This window comes from Otolemur garnettii, unplaced genomic scaffold (assembly GCF_000181295.1).
Source record: "Otolemur garnettii isolate 467f Iridium unplaced genomic scaffold, OtoGar3 scaffold00088, whole genome shotgun sequence".
Classification (NCBI taxonomy): Eukaryota; Metazoa; Chordata; class Mammalia; order Primates; family Galagidae; genus Otolemur; species Otolemur garnettii.
Window position 1 is genome coordinate 4,557,903 of NW_003852483.1, and position 7,477 is coordinate 4,565,379.

Sequence of the window (7,477 nt, forward strand, 5' to 3'; positions counted from 1 at the left end):
AAAGTGATTTCTGGTCTTTTGGATATACACCTAGTAGAGGAATTGCAGGCTCAAACGGCAGGTCTACTTTTATATCCCTGAGTATTCTCCCTGCTTCTTTCCAAAAGGGATGTATTAGCTTGTATTCCCACCAGCAGGGCAGAAGTGTTCCCTTTTCTCCACATCCACACCAACATCTGTAGTTTTGAGTGACCATAGGTTTTACCATGACTTTTGAGATACAATACCAAAAGCACAATTGATGAAAGAAAAAGTTAATAAATTGGGTTTCATTAAAATTACAAACTTCGGCTCTAGAAAAGACACTGATATGTACTAAAAATATAAGCCACAAACTAGGAGAAAGTACACCAAGAAAAAAATGACAAAATGGATGAATGCATAATCATGGTTAAGAAAATTTACTACACTCAGTTGATAAAAACGCAAAAAATTAACCATAAATCAGTAAAGATACAGAAGATTTGAAAAGCCTTCTCAGGTAATATTGATCTAATAGACATTTACAGAAGACTAAACCCAGCAAGTACAGAATACTTACTCTTTTTAGGTGCACATAGAATAATCACCAAAGTAGATAAAATGCTGAGGCATATAAAACAAGTTTCCCATTTCAAAGGACTAAAATTTGAAGAGAGAACAGATGGTCCCAACTTACAACACTTCAACTTAGAAATTTTCAACTTTACAATGGTATAAAAGTGACACATATTGAACAGAAACCACACTTTGAATTTTGATCTTTCCCAGAACTAGCAAGATGTGATATAATACTCTTACAATGCCAGGCAGCAAGTGGCAGATGAGCACAGCTCCCTGTCAACTATGCAATCATGAGGGTAAACAACTGATATTCTACTGTGTTTCTGGATGATTTTGCCCAACTATAGGCTAATATAAATGCTCTGAACATGTTTAAGTTGCGCAAGGCTAAGCTGCAATGTTCAGCAGGTTAGGTATAATAAATGCATTTTATTCAACTAAAATGGTATTTTCAACTTATAATGGGTTTATTAGGATGTACTCCCATTGTAAGTCAAGGAACACGTATATGTTCTTTGCCCAAAATGGAACTAAATTAGAAAACAATAATAAGTTACTTGAAAAAAAAACCCTTATAATTATATATGGAATCAAAAGTTCCAGAGAGAAGACTATGTGAAGAAATGCCAAGGGACATAAGGAAATATTTTGAAGTCAATGATTTTAATAAACACAACATATCAATACATATCACAACTTAGCAAATTTTTGATATGAAGCTATTATAGGCTGAATTGTTCCCCAACCCCGTATGTTAATCCTAACATTTAGTACCTTAGAATGTGACTTATTTGGAGGTAGGGTCTTAAAAGAGGTAACTGACTAAAAATGAAGTCATTACAGTAGACCCTAATCCAATATGAATGGTGTCCTAATAAGAGAAAATCTGAATATAGAAAGTCCCAAAGGGAAGACCATGTGAAGACACAGAGAAAATGACCAAGGAGAGGGGCGTCAGAAGAAACCAGCATTGCTGAGACCTTAATCTTGGACTTCTTATATCCAGAATTATTAAGAAACAATGTTGCTGCTTAAGCTATCATTCTGTGATATTTTGTTATGGCAGCCCTGGCAAACTAAATACAGCAACTAATACTGTTACAGCTTTAAAAAGTTACAGCTTTAAATGAATGCAGTAAAAAAAAGTTTTAGTTAAAAATAAATCAGCTCCATCCTTAAGAAGCTAAAAAAAGGAAGTAATAAAAAGGAAAAATCAATCAAATAGAAATGAAACAATAAAGAATGTTGAAAAGTCAAAGGTTGATTATTTGCAAATATTAAAATGCTAAAATTGCTAAATTTCAGATGTGAAATTATAAAACTCATAGAAGACAACATATAGGAAAGCTTCCTGACATTAGTCCTACCAATGATTCCTTAGATATGACACCAAAAGCACAGACAACAAATGCAGAAAGGGACAAATGAGACTATGTCAAACTTAAAACTTACTTGCAGCAAAGAAAACAATGAACAGTGAAAAGGCAGCCTACAGACTAGGAGAAAATATCTGGGGTTAACATGTAGAAGAATTAAAAAACTTATAACTCAATAATAAAAAAAATTAAAAATGGGCATTAAGACTTGAATAGACATTTCTCTGAAGAAAATAAACAAATGGTAGAAAAGCACATCTATACATATGTATAAGAAGAACATGTTCAACATAATTAATTATTAGGAAAATGCAAATCAAAAACATAATGAGTTATCATCTCACCCCCCCAAGTATATGGCCATTATAAAAAATGAATCAATAACAAGTGTTGACAAGGATGTGGAAAAATTGGAACCCTATAGTACACTGTTGGTGAGATTGTAAAATGGTATAGTCACTATGGAAAACATTAGTGGTTCTTCAAAAATTTAAAACAGTTCTATCATATGATCGTGTAATACTACTTCTGGGTATAAAGCCAAAGGAACTCAACAAGAATCTTGAAGAGATATCTACACACCCGTATGCATTACAGCATTATTTCAAAATATCGAAGATGTGGAAGCAACCTAAATGTCCATCAGCATATGAACAAGTAAGGAAAAAGTAGTCTTGCCATACATGACTATCACTCAGTCTTAACAAGGAAGGAAATCCTGGCACATGCTACAACAATGATGAAGCTTAAGGACATTATGCTAAGTGAAAAACAAGCAGTCTCTGGGTTACAAACAAGGTAGCTCCTGTAAGTTTCCTCTTAAATTGAATTAGTACGTAAGTTGGAACAGGTATATTTACTTATTACGTAGCCTCCATTTGTAAGTGCAAGTCCCATGTCAGTTAGATGTTTATAACTCAGAGACTTACTGAAATAGCCTCTGTTCATAAGTGCAAGTTATACATAAGTCAAATGTTTGTAACTCAGGGACTGCCTGGAAGCCAGTAAAAAAAAAAATTTCCATAATCCCATCAATATGAGGTACTAAAGTAACCAAACTTGTAAAAACAGAACAAAGAATCGTGGTTGCCAAGGGATAGAGGAAGGGGACTACAGAGAGTTGCTATTCAGTGCTTAAAAAATTTCAATCTTGCAAGACAAAAAACTTCTAGAGATGTGGTATACATAGTTAACAATATATCCAGTACACTTAAAAATTGTTAAGAGGGTGAGCAGCGCCTATGGCTTAGTGGGTAGAGCACCAGCCCCATATACCAAGGGTGGCGGGTTCGAACCTGGCCCCGACCAACTATAACAGCAATGAAAATTGCAACAAAAAATAGCCAAACATTGTGGCAGGCGCCTGTGGTTCCAGCTACTCAGGAGGTTGAGGCAAGAGAATCACTTAAGCCCAAGAGTTGGAGGTTGCTGTGAGCTGTGATGCTATAGCACTCTATTAAGGTGACAAAGTGAGACTCTGTCTCAAAAAAAAAAAAAAAAAAGGAAAAGAAAAATTTGTAAGAGGGTAAATACAAGTTGTGTTTTTTGTCATAATAAAAGAGAGTCAAGACAAAGTAGTACAGAGATACAAAGGGATGTTTCATAATAACAATGTAGTCAATTCATCAGGAAGATATAACAAAAATGTGTATGTACCTTATAACAATAGTACTTCAAAATACAGTAGAACCTCCATAATTAACCACCTCCCTGAACTGACCACCTCCTTAAGTTGACATCAGACATGTACCACATGTATGTTATCAGCACCAGTAGGCCTCGTTCCTTATGTTGACCACCTCCATATGCTGACCATTTTTTTACAGTCCCTTGGGTGGTCAACTTACAGAGGTTCTACTGTACATAATGCAAAAACTGCATAATTCAATGGAGAAACAGACAATTCCATTATCCTAGTTGGGGAATTTAATACCCTGTCACAGCAATTGTTAAAATAACTAGACAAAAATATCAATAAGGCCCAGACACAGTGACTCACATCTATAATCACAGTGCTTGGAAGGCTGAGACATAGAATCATTTGAGGCCAGGAATTTAAGATCAGCCTGGACAGCAGGTTGAGACTCCATCTCTACAAAAAAATTTAAAATTAGCCCAATGTGGTGGCATATGCATTGTCCTAGCTATTCAAGAGGTTGAAACAGGAGGATGGCTTAAACCCAGAAGTTCAAGGTTAGTGTGAGCTATGATCATGCCAGAGTGATGTCTTTTGAAAAAAGAAAAAAAAGTTCAGTACTGAAATTAAACATCTGAAAATAACAGCCAACTGGACCAAACTGATATTAGAATATCACTCCACAACAGCAGACTATACATTCTTTTCAAGGGCCCATGGTACATTCAAAGACATTGGGTTGTGAATAAATTTGCAAGGACTGATGATGTTCTTTGGCCTGAATGGAATTAAGTAAATGATTAACAATAAGATATCTAGAAAACTCCCATTTGGGAATTGAATAGAAAATGGGCAGAGAGGAATCTGATTCATCAAGTGCAGACAATTTTCACTGTTAAAGGGACCAGAGAGAGATGGGATAATGACTGAAGGAAAAAATCATGGCCCTGCTCTGTCAAAACCCTACAGTGGGTCTCACAGACCACAGAGTAAGATCCATCCTTTCTATCAAGGTATCCAAAGCTTTCCCCAATAATAGTCCAACCTCCTTTCCCCACCTGAGTTTCCATAACTTCCCCATGAACTTCCCTTCCCAGGCAAAAAGAACAATTCCTCATATTCTCATACTCACTCACTCCCACAGTCCAGCTGTGTGCCAAGCACTGTTAGTGATCTAGGGTGCCAGATAAGTTGTTGCCTGTCCCTGAAGAACTATCTTAGCCAGTGGGACTGTCAAACAGTTTGAATACATCATGCAAGCAATGGACTCCTCCTGTATAAAACGCTCTGTGACTAAAGTGGACAGTGGAAGTAATTCCACCAGTGAAAACTCAGGAATGCTCTGTAGTAGACAAATTGTTGTAGCAAGGCATCTTTTGAGACAAAGGGGGAAACACCATGAATACTAAATGAGATTAAAGAAATTGTGTTAATTTTGTTGAGTATGATAATATCAGGATTATTTAATCTTATTTACAAGAGGTGCATACCGAAGTATTTACAGATGAAACGATGCCACATTTGGGATTTGTTTTAAAACAGTACTTCCATAGACAAGTGGCACACCCAAGTTTTGCTTCATACCCAATTCACAACAGCTCCATGAGGTTAAGTACCTTGCTCAAAGTGACAGAAAGAGGCAGACTTGGACTCGAACTCACCCTGTGGAGGGCCTAGAGAAAGAGACTATTCCAAAGAGAACCAAATTTGAAGTTATCAATTTGGAAGAGAAAAGATGGGTTACTCATAAGTGGTGAATGTGAGTGATGAATCCATGCAACTTCACAGCTACTTTGGGGTATGTTTGCACTGTTTTCATACCAAAAAGGTAGAAATCAGAACATTAAGTTTGGACACCTTGTGCCCCACAATCTCCTCCATGCCCAGAAATTCAGGGAGTCAGTCAACAGGCTCCTAGGCTTGGGAAAAGTTCCCAGGCACCATTCTACTTGCTCCCCCACCATGCTCCTGAAAGGGTTCACTAGGATGCCTCATAACACCCAGGGATATCAGTCCCCTGTCCAGCTCACCTCAACCCACCAAGGTGCCACAGGACCGCAGGCCCCAAGGCCACTGACCTGAGTGGCACATCCCTATCTGTTCCCCCACCAATAAAACCAAGTCCTCATGTTTGACACAAAACAATCCTCCCTCACAAACCCTGGTCCCAGTGGACAAGCTCCACCTTCACTATCACAGTACGCCATCCTGCCACGCAACCCCAAAAACCCAATTAATGCTCAAGCGTGTGCCCCTCACCAACAGGAATGTTTGCTCCAACCGAAGATGTGTATGGGTGTATCACCCACCTCAAAGGCACACTGACCCAGCCATCTCCTGGTCTCAATGACGAGGTGGGAGTGGTGAGATGTTATCTGGGTGCCCCAAGCAGAATCCACGCTACATCTCCCAAAGGCCTGGGGACTCGCCTGAGAAGTAGCCTGGGAGGTAGGCCTAGGCCAGCCCCGACCACTGCAGTATAGGATACAGTGCCCAAAGCGCCATAAGGAAAGAAAGCCACAACGCCTTCTTCCCATCCGAGGACCTCTGCAGGTATCTCTCCCCCAAGTGGACCCCACGCGCCCAGACCCCATACCCCAAAATCAAACATCAAGTAATATGCCCCAGCGGAAGAGACATGTAGACCTCTCCCCACATGTCTCTTCCGCGTCCCCGTCAGCTTTCCCAGTCTTTCTTCCCCGGGGGAAGGGACACATTCGCTCACCAGAAGTGCAGAAGAACGCTAACCACGCTCCAGGAGGCGATGGCTGGACGCAGAAATACCCCGGCTCACACTGCCCCAGGGTGCGTAACTACACTACCCAAACTGCCCGGGGGCGCACGACTACCCTACCTTGAATGCCCTGGAGCGAGGGACCACATTACCCAGAATGCGCGGGGAATCGAGACTACATCACCCAGAATGCCGCCAGAGGTTGGACCACAATGTCCAGCCTTCTCACCCCTTGACCCTTAGGTTCAGGCAACACGATCTAGTTCTCCTTCCCTGCAGCTCCCCCCGCGGTCTCCTAACTGGATAACAGTTGCTTAGGCTCTTGGAGAAATTGTGGAAAATCGGAAAGTAATATCAAGCTAACTTTCAGATCATGAAAAGGGTGGTTAAGGTGAGCCTTAAGCTACTCCTCTCCCCCTTCCTTAAACTTATTTGGACCTTGTAATTTTAATTTACTTTTTAAAAAAGATGTTAGTTACCTGGATGTTAACTTGTTCTCCATCGTGCAAATTCACCTTTGTGTTTTTACACCCTTGTGTTTTAAATGACAGTGTGCATGAATGTGATTTTTAAAATGCCAAAAGTAGTGACTTTTCTTCTTTCATAAAGTTGGTCTGGAATTTTTAAAAAATTGATCACAGAAAGAAGATGGGGCAAAACTAAATCTAAATAATTAAAATTATTTTACTGTCAGGCCTGGTGTCTGATGCCTATAAAACTAACTCTTACTGGCGGCTGAGGATGGAGGATAAGCTCAGGAGTTTGAGGTTGCAGTCAGCTATGATGAGGTCACTGCACACTGCACTTCATCCCAGGTGACAGAGTGAGACTGTCTTAAAAATAAATTGTTTTTTTACTAATACAAAAATTATTTAATGGATGTAACAGAATAGAAAGCTCAGAAACAAACCAAAGTCTTTGCCAAGAGAAACACACTTTTCTAGAAATTTGACAAAAAGTGCTATTTTCAAGTTATTTCTTATCTACTTAAAAATGAAGTAGCAGGGACTAGATTTAGCCTTTCACTTCAACCAACACTAAAAAGAATAAAATATGTGAAGCAACAGATTTGAAAATATTGGCCATCAGAGGATGAAGGGGAGTGATCTCTGAGACATATAAGTAGTGAACAAGGGGAGCCTCTAAACTTCCCCAGGGAAAGATAATTTCCAAGTCACAGTACTGAAA

At 39.3% G+C, this 7,477-nt stretch overlaps 1 protein-coding gene across 1 annotated transcript in view; it reads right to left on the bottom strand.

The window, feature by feature from the left end:
* The window catches only part of ZNF169 (zinc finger protein 169), a 28,477-nt gene extending 22,154 nt beyond the window's left edge, over positions 1-6,323 (bottom strand). Inside the window, 1 exon segment of the mRNA XM_023516269.1 lies at positions 6,281-6,323. The gene's annotated coding sequence lies outside the window, so the exon portion shown is untranslated.
* Between the last annotated feature and the right edge of the window lie 1,154 nt (positions 6,324-7,477).